Below are 13,035 nucleotides of genomic sequence, written 5' to 3' on the forward strand. Positions count from 1 at the left end.
CAAGATATAAATCTGACGTAAATATGTAAACGCAGTCGTCTTTCCAGAGAAGGCTAACGGTTTTGAGGTGATCCTAGTCCAGGATCAAGGGGGATGCGATGCATAAAATGTATAAATTATGCACATGTTGTTAAGAAAAGACTTTGGAAATGAAATTAAAAGGGAATCAGTGGAGAAGGAAGAAAACAAGAAGATCATTCCAAAATTGCCCCCATAACTAAAGTAAAGTATAAACTTACTAAGCATTGAATTGATGTGTGGTCAATCATGTCGGTGTTTATTCTATATAATCTATATGTGAATTGTGAGGGGCAAATTTATACAAATAATTTAATCCTCTGCTCCCTTCTTTATTTAATAGATCAGCCTTACGATGACCCAGAACAGAAGTGAAATAATTTTTTTTTTTATATAAAGACAAATAATTCTATAGCTTGTTTAAGAGTATCCTAAAACTACCAGATAAGGTGTCTTGACTGTTTCTTTGAGAAACATTGAATCCAATTACACTGTTGAGTGGAAGAAGTAGGCCATAAACTATGGCTTTCAGGTGAGAGTCCATTGGAATATTATAAATAAATATGCTCTTTGTACTTCTAGAAAATCATTTTAAAACATAATAGCATTCAATCATTTGTTTTGGTCCAGAGCTTGGGTTCCATGCTGGTGCTGCCATCACCTAGACCTTTTCTGAGCATTGCCATTCCACCTGTGTGGCAAGACTGTTGCACTGAATTACCTCTTGCAATTCTATCCTCTCGAGATCCCTAACTCTGAAAATACCAACCTTCAGGTTAACCACTTAAAAACAAAGATGAAATAGCAATGCAAAAGGTTTGACAACGAGGTAAACACTCATTCTATTAGAACAGAATGAGTGCCAACTATTCTAGCTGCAATTCTAGCTGATATTATAATTTCCCAATTCAACAAATATTCATTGAATGCCTGGTATAAGAGGTTGAAGAAAATATGTGATGCAAAGGGCAGTTGGTGTCTATATGTCTGGTTAGAGTCATTTATTCGAAGTAGTTTTTCATGAATCGTATCATTTAATCTTTCTCCTAAAACAAATAAATAATGGAAGGGTGCATTGTTACCCACGTGAGGATGAGAACTAACAATTTCTTTTTGATGTGGAAAATAGAAATTCTTAAAAATAATAATGTGGACTAGTGGATTCTCGAAGCTCAGAACTCAAAGTGCTTTATGTACATAAAAAGAAAAAAAAAGTTTTTTTTCTTTTATGTACATACTTTTGCTTAATTCATTATCGATATCATTTATTCATGTCTCAGCATTTAGGAATATTACACATGGTTATTGAAAAGCAAACTTCTGGGCTTACATTTGTAAGGGCTAAATGACATTTACTCATAATGGTCAAACCACTTGGGCTTCTTTCTTTGGTTAAAAAGTAAAAGAGGAAGTAGGAAAGGCATATTAAACCCAACAAAAGAAATCTGCTCTAAAATAAAATTCAGATCTGAACCTCTTGGGTGGAATGGTTTGGTAAAGGTTAAACAAACTTTCTCTCAGTCTTGTGGGACTTTTAAATAAATTTCATCAAAATTCTTCTCAGCTTCCCTGTACAGCTGTCCCTAAACATCTGCTGTAGATGCTTAAAATTGCTGCTTCCCCCTTTCACAGTTTACATATGCTTGTGTAAACTATTTATTTGTAATACATAATTAGTGGCAAAGTGTATACTTGGTTTTTAACTGCATATACTCAGGGGTGGACTAGAGCAGAATTGCCTTTTTAGCTGTATGGAACGAGTACTTGGTTTAAGCCTTGTCAAAGCAATGATCCTGTTTACTTCCCAGCAGCTGTTGCCATTGAGGGGTGTTTAAAAATCTGTTTAGGTTATTGTAGTTTGGGGTAGAATTGTGGGGTGCTGTGCTTGGATTCTCAGTTGAGGGCAGTGTTTGACAGCCAGTGCTTTGTAAAGCATGCTGCAAAGTAAAATGATTTCCCCAAAGCCATGGAAAAGTGAGGCCTCTGAAATGCCTGTGAGGCTGTGGTCTTAGTAGTCATGCAGAGAAAATTATGTAACCCTCTAGAGATGGAGCCCTATGTTGACCTGGAAAGATCAGTCTTCTAGGGTCTTGATTTTGTTGGCAGAATAAATGCTTCTGTAAAGAGTGAGATCCAAGTCAGGTTGGAGAACATTAGTCCTTGGGAGGAAATGGGCTTCTAGCTGTCAGGGTGACTGATGGCATTGCCACATGTGAACACTTCCTGGAGAAATCAGGTCAAATGGTTCTACCACTGGAAGGTGAAGGTTCTTTCATTTTCTGTTGTGGGCGGGAGCTCAAAACCCAGCCAGATTCTTAATTATGGGGATGTAAATTATCCAAGCCCCAGCAGAGGGTCACCCAATTCGTAGCACCTGATACCTAGAGCTGGCCTCATCTGGGTTGTTAACTTGGCAGCAGAAGAGCTCTATGAATTGGCTCTGCTATGCCGCTATTCCTCACAGGAATTCTGTATACTTGGTTCTATGCTTCTCACTATAATTGCCCTACATGCCCTACCCATTGCGATCTAGTCGATTCCGACTCATAGCAACCCTATAGGAAAGAGTAGAACTGCCCCATAGGGTTTCCAAGGAAGCGGTTGGTAGATTCCTACCGCTAACCTTTGGTTAGCAACTGTAGCCCTTAACCACTGCACCACTAAAAATAAAAAATAGTGCCATCTAGGGCTGCATAATTGCCCTAGTTTCTCTAACCCAGAGTTTCTCAATCTCAGCATTATCAACATTTTGGGCCAGATAATTCTTTGGTTTGGAAGGGTGTCCTGTGAATCGTAAATGTCTAGCAGCATCCCTGGCCCTCTACCTATTAGATGCTAGTAGCACCTCTTTTTTTTGTTGTGGCAAACAAAAATGTCTCCAGCCATTGCCACTGTCCTCTGGGGGTGGGGGGAAGGGGAGAATTGCTCCCAGTTGAGAACCATTGCTAATCTTGAGGTTTCATGAGACATTTATAGTTCATCTAACAACAAATATTTATTGAGCATCTACTATGTGCCAAGCAGTATGTTTGGTGTGAGGCAAGGGAGATGAGATAAGAGACAGTTCCTTCCTTCCTATAGTTTATAGTTGCTATTGAGGGGTGTTTAAAAATCTATTTAGCTTGGAGTAGAAATGTGGGGTGTTGTGCCTGGCTTCTGTTGTGCATGGGAATCAGAAGAGCCTGCCCTGAGAGATACAGAAGCTGAGGTGATTGTGCGTATGTGCTTTGGCAATGGGGAATTGGGGAAGGGGAGAATTGAACTCGGGAAACAACATGTGCAAAGCACCTGAGGCAGATGGTTCTCTGCCAGCAATGAAAAGAAGGCCAGAGTGGCTGGAATTGCACAGAGTAGATTGAGATAAGGCCAGAAAAGAAGACAGGGCCAAATTCTGCAGAACCTTCTCAGTCTTGTTGACCATTTGAGTATTATCCTGCAAGTGTGGGGAAGGCATGGAAGTGTTTCTGCATGGGTGTGATATACTCGGATTTGAAGCATGGAATGTTATGGAGGGAGAAAGAGGTTGTATGAAGGCAGGTCAAGGAGCTGAGGCTGTAGGGACACTGACCCTTCTTACACAGGCCACTAGTGCCTGGCTTCTTAGGGGCACTATCAGTCTCCTCATCATCCATCAACTTTTGATCTACTTCATCTCCAAAGCCCAGCATTTGAACTCACTGAGTTCTTACACATTCGTTTTCATTCATTTTCTTTTTGAACCTACTGTATTTGATTGTTTTCTCACTTCTCGATTTCAGTTTAAAATTTATACCAGGGTCACAAAAGAGAGGGATGCAAAACAAGCAGATTATCCTTGGTGATGGGACTTTATTTCAGTGATACACTGCAGTGTGGCCCAGGAAGCCACTTCATTAGCCACACCCCCCCGGGTCCTAATCTTTCCAAAATTGGAATGTGCTATATCCAGAGATCCAGAATCGCAGAGATTCAGAGAAGTAGTTCGGCATCTCTTAGGGCGAGCTCGGTTGGCCTGTCTTCTCCATGTTTACTTAATGATTGATCTCCTCTGAAGGGAGCCCTGGTGGTATAGTGGTTAAGACCCCAGGCTGCAAACCAAAAGGTTGGCAGCTCAAAACACCAGCTACTCCTTAGAAATGCTGTGGGGTGGTTCTGCTCTGTCACATAGTGTCGCTATGAGTTGGAATCAACTTGACGGCAGTGGGTTTGGTTTTTGGTTTTTTGCTCCTCTGAAGACAGGATCTGCCCTTGGCCTTTTGCCTTCACTCTGTGGCATTGCCTCTGGTGGGCAGAGTTCTCATCAGGCCAGCGCTGAGGCACTCAACCTTCTCACCCCTGGTCTGTACATGGTTGCCTTCAGATTGTAAGCCTGTCCTGGACCTACTTTGCTAAGGCTCAAGTTGTTTATGCAGAAAATAGCTGGGTGCTTGCAAGTTTTCTGACAACTCCTTCAACTTGCCTCTATAAAAATGTCTACAAAATGCCCTGTTCCTTTAAGGAAATACACTTCCTTAAGTGAAAAATATTAAATATATCATGGACTGCCAGAAGAACAAACAAATCTGTCTCAGAAGAAGTACAGCTAGAATGCTCCTTAGAAGTGGGGATGGTGAGACTTCATCTCATGTACTTTAGACATGTTATTATGAGGGACCAGTCCCTGGAGGACATCATGCTTGGTAAAGTAGAGGGTCAGTGAAAAAGAGGAAGATCCTCAACGAGATGGACTGACACAGTGGCTGCAACAATGGGCTCAAACATAGCAATGGCTATGAGAGTTGTACAGGACCAGGCAGTATTTCACACTGTTGTCCAAGGGTCACTATGAGTCAGAACCGACATGATGGCACCTAACAACAACAAGAAGTGAACATGCAAGAAGAACATACTGACTCATGATTCTGCAACCTTGAGCGTTTTAGTTGAGATGGGGGCTAGATCAGTGCTTAACTGTCCATGTTAAACTCTCTGGCTGGGCCTTCTTTATGACTCCATGGAAGACTCCTTGGAGTCCCATGTGAGGTTTCAACCTGGGACCCTGGTCTCATTAGCATTAAGTACTAATCCAGGTAATGTTGGTATCGACATATCAAGTAATAGTAAATAACCTTAATGGGGAGTATGGGGGAATTCAAGGAACAATTTGTATTTTTACATTGTTTGCTAAGACAGTGATAGCAATGTGAAGAGGTGATTGACAAGACTGTTGAACTGTCAGCAATCTTTCAGACTACATTTCTGTCTTTTTTTTAAATTGTACTTTAGATGAAGGTTTACAGAACAAACTAATTTCTCATTGAACGGTTAGTACACATATTGTTTTATGATATTGTTTAACAACCCCACAACATGTCAACACTCTCTTAACCTTGGATTCCCTATTACCAGCTTTCCTGCCCCCTCCTGCCTTCTAGTCCTTGCCCCTGGGCTGGTGTGCCCCTTTAGTCCCGTTTTATTTATGGGCCTGTCCAGTCTTTGGCTGAAGGGTGAACCTCAGGATTGACTGTTACTGAGCTAAAAGGGTGTCCAGGGGCCATACTCTCAGGGATTCTCCAGTCTCTGTCAGCCCAACAAGTCTGGTCTTTCTTTTTGAGTTAGAATTTTGTTCTACATTTTTCTCCAGCTCTTTCTGGGAAGACCGAATTTTTTGACCCACATCCAAACTATTTTAAAATCTTGCAAATTTTATTACTGCTTCTCTCTAAATAAAGGAGCCCTGGTGGTGTAGTGGTTAATTGCCCAGCTGCTAACTGAAAGGTCAGCAGTTGGAACCCACCGGTTGCTCCTCAGAAGAAAGATGTGGCAGCCTGCTTCTGTAAAGACTATAGCCATAGAAAGTCTGTCGGGGCAATTCTACTTTGTCCTGTGGGGTCACTATGAGTCAGAATCAACTTGACAGCAACAGGTTTGGTTTTGATTTTTCATTTCCAAATAATTTTCTTTGTCTGCTCTTATAATTTCTCTCTCTCTCTCCCTAGTGAGTTCATCTTCCAAATGTGAAGCTGTTTTGCCATCTTTTCCTCCTTTTGGGTTCATCAAGATTGTGCCTGAGATACTTTCTTAGTTACTCAGCCAGTTCCTGATTGATACATTGTTTCTTTTTTGCACAATTATTCTTTCTCCCTGACCCCTTTGCCCTGTTCCTCAACCGTCAGGAGGTGACACAGAGTATTATTCCATTATAGGTAGTTGAGTATACAGTTCTACATTGTGTACCTATCAAGTGCTGCTGCCTTGCATTTGGGGTCATTTAGCCAAATAGGCATTTCCAGAACAGCGTGCTAGAGCCTGTGGTCTGCTTTGTTTAGAGCAAGATCTGGTCCCAGGTGGAACTGTGGAAAAATTTGGAATTCAATTGAATTCTCTGGCAGTCCTCTGTAAACCTCAGGATTTTTAAAAAAACATACCATTTATATCATTTATCATATCTTCCTTTGGAGTTTCAGCACTTTTGAAAAGGAATCCTGATACCCTTTTACTTCATTTATGTCCTAGAGCTCTGTGTATGCTGGAGGCCTCCCATCAACACATTGCTTTCCTCTTGCCCTACCTCTTCCATTTATTTTCCCACTGGAAGCCGAGATCTTGTCTCACAGCAGGAAGAGTGAGCAGTGAAGGAAGCCTCTCCATATTCTGGCTACTTCATTCTGGATTTTATTATATAGAATACTCTAGGCCCAGAAAGAAACTCATTTTTAAAGGGACGTGGCAATCAGGATGGCTGAAAGGATGTTAACTTTGGGAAATATGGCAGATGACAGAGTCTTGACTCAGCAGTAAAGACCTGTTGTTGCAGAAGGCAGCAAGGAGAGGGCTTTGAGATCACCTTTCTTCTCAATTGCATTTGGCCCCTAACTATGGAAATTAATGCTAATTAAAGATATTTGTTGCATTTAAAACTATCTGGTCTCTTTTCTTAGGAAGCTGTTACTGTTAGTTGCCCTAAATTCTGACCCATGTTAAAACCCATTGCTGTGAGTCTATTCCGACTCATAGTGACCATATAGGATCAAGTAGAACTGCCCCATAGGGCTTCCAAGGAATGGCTGCTGGATTCGAACCGCTGACCTTTTGGTTAGTAGCTGAACACTCAACCACTGTGTCACCAGGGCTCCTGACCCATATTATTCCTGAGTAAATGCTGTTACTGGAAAAGGCTTGTGGTTTCTTTTCTTTTTATCTTAAGCATAAGAGAATACTAATGTATTTACCCTTTGGTTTCTGTCAGTGAAACCCACCAGAGAAAAACTGAAATCATGCATTTTTCTAGGACATTTTCTCAGACAGCCAAGCATTGGAGCAAATTATATCCTCTCCATACTTTTTTTTTTTTTTTTCGCTTACCCTATGATGAATTTCTTTCTCCAGAGGGAGAAGTGATTTTTAAAAAGCCTTGAACAACATGCTAATCTTTCCTTCTGATAGCCCCTGGTTGAATTACCCCTGAATTTGAAGCATTTACTGATGAAATGATACTTGACATTAACCAGTGTTATATGGAAATATTTCTAGCACTTGGGAAAAAATAAAGGAGGGTATTCATAACACTGCCGCTGTGTGGCTGGATCTTCCATTTTTCTGAGAACCAACTTGAATTACACCTGCTTCATGCTGACAGACTTTTTTCCTAAGAGACCGTTCTTAGACAACAGAAAGATTTCTACTCTTGGAAAATGTTAGAATTTATGGTATTATTATAATGAAAAAGGTTGGGTTTGGGTAATGTTCTGCTTGGCTAGTTGCCAGAACCAATGGGGGACTCTGGTTTGGGATTTTTTTTTTCTTTCTGCAGAATGACAGAAGGTGATATTATATCCTTGTAAATCAAATACCCTTCTTGCCTATAAAGCCCTATTTAAACAAGGGGCTCAAAGTAGACAAGGAGAATTTTCCAGAGACAAGTGAAATATGAACTTAGCCTTAGGTTTTGCATCTTAGGCTATTTTTGCTTTTGACTTTTGACTAAATGAAAATAGAAATTGCAAATATGAAAATGTATGGCTGATTATTTGACATTAACAAAGTTCTTCCCCTCGTGTTAGTCTTTGTAGCTCACAGAACTGTGCAAATTCTCTATTTAGCTTTTTCTTTAAATGGGAAAAAATAGCACAGCAAACTATAGAGCAGTTATCTGTCTTCTTTTTTTTTTCATTGAAATGTGGAGATGTGTTTATATTGAAGCAGTTTGTTCATGGATAAAAACCAGTTGCTATTGTGGACACTGACTCATGGCAACCCCAGTATGTATCAGAAGAGAACTGATTTTTTAGAAGTAGATCTCCAGGCCTTTCTTCTGAGGTACCTCTGGGTGGACTCAAACCTTCAACCTTTGAGTAAAAAGACAAACAAGTCCTTTGCTTTGGGTTGATTCCTAGTCATGGCGACTCCATGTGTTACAGAGTAGAACTGTACTCCATAGCGTTTTCTTGGCTGTAATCTTTTTGGAAGCTGATCTCCAGATTTCCTTCTGTGGAGACACTGAGTACTTTTGAACTGCCAACCTTTAGGTTAGTAGTTTCGCACGAACCATTTGCTCCACCCAGGGACCTTTGGGCCTCCTTTTTCTGGAACATGCGCAATGCATAACTGGTTTATAGTTATTTCTAAGAAAAACCTACGCTCAGTACTAAGTTCCTCTTCACTCTTACATAGATGCTTGCTGTTTAGGCCATTTGAATTCACAAGGAACACAAGCCATTTACTTCCGGTCAGGGTTTTATTTTTCCAAATGTTTGTGGATAACCCTTAGTTAAAATGAAAATTCACCAACCTAGGCATGGTATAGGAGGAAGAATAATGAACTAGCCTCAAGAATCTTGGGATTACACCCCACCACCAAAGCTTTACAAGCAGTGTTTGACCTGTCTGATTCTCAGTATCTGGCTTGGACTCCATCACTCTTTCCCCAACTATATTCCACAAAACTCTCTTTCTTCTTCTTTTTCTTTTCTTTATTTATTTTTATTGTACTTTAGATGAAGTTTTGCAAAGCAAAGTAGCTTCTCATTAAAAAACTCATCTCTATATGTGATGAAGATAGGGGCATGTGGGTGAATTCATGATCAAACAGATTTTAGAAATTTGCATATTATTTTTCTTTGGATCACAATTTACCTGATATAGTTGTGCATACAAGTAGTTAGTATACCATGGAACTTCATTTCCAGTAGTGGAACTAGATGATAAACATATATGGTACTTTCCTATAAGAATTATGACTACAACTCAGGGTAAATTATTAGAGAGTGACTAAGGATCTTGGGAGATGGGGTGGGTTTATTTTGGTACATATTTAAGGGTCCCAAGAAGTTCTGACTTAAGAAATCTGCTTACCTTTGTTTAACCAGGGTTTCCTAAAAGTTTTTTTTTTTTTTTTAGGTACATACCTATTGACATCTCAGAGAATTAGTGTTACATGGAATATAGTTTGAGAAGTGGTAGACTACCTGTTTCCCTGGAGACTCTAATTTTTATGATTCTAATTCTTAACTTGGAGCCCTGGTGGCATAGTAGTTAAGAGCTACAGCTGCTAACCAAAAGGTTGGCCATTCAAATCCACCAGGCGCTCCTTGGAAACCCTATGGGGCAGTTCTACTCTGTCCTATAGGGTTGTTATGAGTCAGAATCGACTCATTGGCAACAGCTTTAGTTTGGTTTGGTTTTTTAATTTCTAACTTGTCTGAAGCACACTTTTGTCCTTTTTCTGGTGCATTCTATAGAGTTGTGTGTATGCTGACTAGCTCAGTTTCATTCAACAAAACTAAATTGAGCTCTTGACTTTTCAATGTGATTTGCTAGATACTAGAAGAAGAAATAAGGCCAAGAGCTTACCTTCAGGGAGCTTACAGTCCAGTATGTAACTTAAAGACACATATACATAGCTTTAATATAAGGAAAAAATGCTATCAGGGAGGTAAAAACCAAAACCAAGCCCGTTGCTGTCTAGTTGATTCCAACTCATGGTGACGCCGCGTGTTACAGAGTAGAACTGCTTTATAGGGTTTTCTTGGCTGTAATCTTTATGGAAATAGTTTTCCAGGCTTTTCTTCTGCAGAGCGGCTGAGTGAGTTAGAACTGCCAACCTCCAGTTTAGTAGCTGATCACGAACGCTTGTGCCACCAGATCCTTATCAAAGAGATGTAAGAGAGAACCATGTATGTATCTAAAATAAGAACTGAGTTTAGCATAAGGTTCTCAAAGTACGGTCCCAGGTACAGTATCTCTTTGAAGCTGTTAGAATTGTAAATTCTGGGTCCTCCCCAGGGACCAATGGGGTGAAAAACACCAGGGGTGGAACCCAGCAATCTCAGCTCTAAAAAGACCTGCAGGGATTTTGATGCTTGCGTAACTCTGAGAATCACAGCCTTAGAAGGAGCGGAGCTCACTTTTGGATTGAGAATTAGGGATAGCTTTATAGAGTTGGTGGCCTTTGGAGTGAACCTTAGAAAATGAGTAAAATTTTAGTTGTGGACATAAGACCTGTGTTCTTAAAGAAATGAATAGCCATATCAGAGTCAAATTCACAATGGAGATCTTAGGTCCAGTCTTAGCTTGTTTACTGGCAAGCTGTGTGATCGAGTCAAAATCACTTAACCTCTTTGACTCTGTTTTGTAAACTATAAAACTAGGGTGTTGAGCTAGACAATTTTATGGTCCTTTTGGCTCTAAAATTTGGTGACTTTCCGTGACTCTGGCCTACTATATTATTATATAATCTGAGTAATGGCATGATGTGAATTATTTGTGACTCAAATAGCTAATATATTGCCATATTCACCCTCCAGCTACAATGGTTTGTATCAAAAAAATACAGAGTAAACATTCTGCTTTCTTTCCAGGCAGCTATTAGTGTCAGCCAGAGAATAAAACTTTATTCCCAAGTGTGTCATACAGACAGTCTGTAACTGATTTCAGGAGCAAGGACCCAGAACATAAAGTAGTGCCATGGGGATGGTAATTTTGGCGGTATCAGATCAGGCTGCTCTGGAAGATAGGGTTTAGCAGTATCTGGCTGTTCTGGGACTCATCATTGCCAGCAAAAATCCTGCTAGAAGTCCCCAGGAATTAAATGCCAGGTCTGAGTAGTAGTATTCTAATGCGGTTACAGTTTCCGAAGTTGAAGGTATACATCTGGGAGTTGATAATAGCCCTTGGCCTGCATTACCATGCACAGGGCCCCCTTCCGGCCCTGACCCAGACCCCTGGCAGGAGTCCAGGATCTGTTGAAGGGCTTTCAAATTAGGACGGGCTACCTAAAAAAAAAAAAAAAAAATTTTTTTTTTTTTTTTACTTTATGGACGAACCCCATCTCAACTCTTTATCTTCAACAGTTTTCCCTTTGTATGCTTTCTTCTAAACACCTTAAAAATAATAATCTCAGTTAATATTTATCGAACGCTTAATGTGTGCCAGACACTATGCTAAGCCTTTTATATGACACTAGGGACTCTTATAATCCCTATTTAAATATAGGGAAACCGAAGTTTCCTCAAATTTAAGTATTAGCCCAAGGTTACCCAGCCAGTAAGAAGCAAAGCCTGGATTCAACTCAGGCTTCTCTGACATTTGAGTCTATACTCTTTACACTCTATATATGAGTCCTCTTTGCTTTTAGTAAAAAAAAAAAAACGACATCCTTTCCATTATTTTGAATTGGCTGTTCTATTAGAAAGAAACCATCAGAGTAGGTTGTGAATTTTGTCCTCTATCTTGTGGTTCACAGATTTTGTCTTCTCTAAAAAAAGGACTTAATAACAATAACTAGTAACCAGTTGCCATTGTGTCAGTTCTGATTCGTGGCAACATTGTGTGTCAAAGTAGAACTTTATTCCATATGGTTTTCAGAGGCTGATTTTTCAAAAATAGACCGCCGGGCTTTTTTTCGAGGTGCCTTTGGGTGGACTTGGACCTCCAACCTTTTGGTTAACAGCTGAGCATGTTAACCATTTTTAATACCCAGGGACTCGTAGTTAATGACAACACCAAACCAGGAAGTCAATCCATTATCATTGAGTTGATTCTGACTCATAATGACCCTGTAGGACAGAGTAGTATTGTCCCGTAGGTTTCCAAGGCTATAAAATTTATGGAAGCAGACTGCCCATCAAACTGTAGTGGCTAGTGGGTTTGAACCTCTGACCTTTTGGTTAGCAGCCAAGACCTCAACCACTGTGCCACCAAGCCTCCTTAGTGACAATACTAGCTAAGAATTATATACCAAAAAACAACAAACCCACTGCCGTTGAGTTGATTTCAACTATAGCTACCCTATAGGACAGACTAGAACTGCCCCATAGAGGTCACAAGGAGCACCTGGGGGATTCGAACTGCCAACTTTTCGATTAGCTGCCATAGCTCTTAACTGCTACACCTCCAGGCTTTCCAAGAATTATATAATACTCATTAAATTCTGTTTGGTATGTACTCTATCATTCTCATTTTATAGGAGAGGAAAGTGAGGCACAAAGAAGCTAAATAAATTGCACATGTTTACACAGCTAATAAATGGCAGAGCTGGGATTCAAACCCTGGCAGTCAGGCACCAAAGTCTGTATTCTGGAACGTCTGTGCTCTGCTGCATCTGCATAGGTGAGGGCCCAGTCACAGCACACACCCCAGCAGGGACTGACCTTCTGTTTGCAGTTCTAACAAGGTCACTTTCATCAAGGATGCTTGTAAATGGGAGGCTTTTTGTGTATTGACTTTGTCCTTTTTTTTTTTCACAGCCCAGTGTAGTGCATTTCCCAAGCACCATTTCTGTCTGTGTGACGAACCCTTTTAAAATATAAGATATAGGAAGAGATGAAGCAAAAATAGAATATTTTTCAAGATTCCTTTTTCCTATTCTCAAGACTCTTCTATTAACAGAGGCCATTTTAATGTCAGCAGAAACACCTCCACCTGGTTACCAAAGAGACCCCAGGAACCTTGGAAAGTCAACACACTCCCAGAGACCCGGCCTTGGTGAGAGCTGTTCACTGCCACTGAGGTTTCTGGTATTTAACCTTAAAAAATCTGTTTCCAAGTAAGACCCACACT

This window comes from Loxodonta africana, chromosome 7, assembly GCF_030014295.1.
Source record: "Loxodonta africana isolate mLoxAfr1 chromosome 7, mLoxAfr1.hap2, whole genome shotgun sequence".
Classification (NCBI taxonomy): domain Eukaryota; kingdom Metazoa; phylum Chordata; class Mammalia; order Proboscidea; family Elephantidae; genus Loxodonta; species Loxodonta africana.